General features: G+C 31.9%; 1 long non-coding RNA gene across 1 annotated transcript; it reads left to right on the forward strand.

The window, feature by feature from the left end:
• Positions 1–230: 230 nt before the first annotated feature.
• On the forward strand, positions 231–1,002 carry LOC109111469. Its single transcript, XR_006155193.1, has 2 exons — positions 231–622; positions 751–1,002. It is a non-coding gene; the product is annotated as an uncharacterized LOC109111469 (long non-coding RNA).
• The last annotated feature ends 473 nt before the right edge of the window (positions 1,003–1,475 follow it).

Consider the following 1,475-nt stretch of genomic DNA (forward strand, 5'->3'; position numbering starts at 1 on the left):
AGAACTGGCAATTAAAAAAAAAAAAAAAACTTAAAGCCTTTATGTATAATGCATTATAAATGGTTATTAAAGGCTATAAGGCATTATTATTATTCATTATGTGCATTGTAATAGATTATATCTTGTTGTCAATTATTATTACCACATTTAAAATTCATAGTGTAACAATGAATTGATAAGTGTTATAATGTATTAGCTATGGTTACAATTTTTCATGAGATTGTATGTAACCCAGTGTAATAATTTACGAAGTGTTTTTTTTTTATATATACATATGTGCATTTCATAAATGTATATGGGTTTGGATAAGTTCCATGTTAATTAAGTTGATATTATTTTTATTTTTGTATTTTTATATTTCTTCTGTTTATCCAATCATATTCACTTGTCCACGTTGGGTGTCCAATCTATGCTCTAGATTAAGGTGAAGGGGGCGGGAATAATTGAGGGCAAAGTTGAACGAGGAAGAATTGGGAGAGCACGAGGGAGAAGAGCGTGCGATCATCTGGTGTTATATTGTTTCACAAAATATATAGTGTAACTAATGCTATAATGTGTTACAATAGTTTATGTAGTTAAGGTGTTGTCGGAATGAGAACAGAAACTGATACTACAGAGACGGGTAAGAATTATTTATCCTCAAAATATTTCTGGTTGTGTTAATTCCAGCCTCCATTTACTAATGCAGCGAATGGACTAATTATAGAGACTGAACAGTGTCTATCTTGCTCGGATGGATTGTGTGTTTAGTTGGCGAGTCGTCAGCATGAGGATTCGTGGCAGTTTCAGATGAGGATGATTACAGATGACTTGTGAGCTAACGTGAGTGCTCGGAATTCCTTTGGCCTTAAGGAAATCGCCGCGATAGTGGAGTTGACGGACATCTAACCTCGTGAGGTGAAACACGCTCTTCTGATTGGATGGTTCAAGGTATTTTTATTTTATTTTTTTTGTTGCTCAGTGTTGAGTGAAGCGGTCGTTTGTTTATTTGTTGACCACAACGTACCCCAGCATCAAACAGGCCTGCAACGTGAAAATAACGAACTTTCATATTGATTGAGGTTAAGTGTGAGCTCATATTGCCGGCTTAGTATTTGTTTGAAGAGTTTATTAAGTTTGAGTAAGAGTTTGAGGACTCAAATTTGAAGTATAAACAACAGAGGGGAACAAATATCCATTTACAAAAAGAGTGAATGTGAAATGTGTACTTGATTTTATTGTTTTATTCATTTGTGTGAATTTGTGAAATTCATATTGCTTATTTAAATAATTTTATTTTACATTTGGAAAAAAATCCTGAAACGTGATCATTTTACCTTTTATCCAGTAAATTGTTATTTACAGTCTACTTGAGTGTTTTCAGTTTATTATTATTTGAGTTAAAAAGGAAATATAAATATACATTGATATTTCATTGATTGGTAAAACAATTGATTTATTTACAGAAGTTAAATTCTAATTCATTTTTATTTGAA

The sequence above is a fragment of the Cyprinus carpio genome, chromosome B7 (assembly GCF_018340385.1).
Source record: "Cyprinus carpio isolate SPL01 chromosome B7, ASM1834038v1, whole genome shotgun sequence".
NCBI lineage: Eukaryota > Metazoa > Chordata > Actinopteri > Cypriniformes > Cyprinidae > Cyprinus > Cyprinus carpio.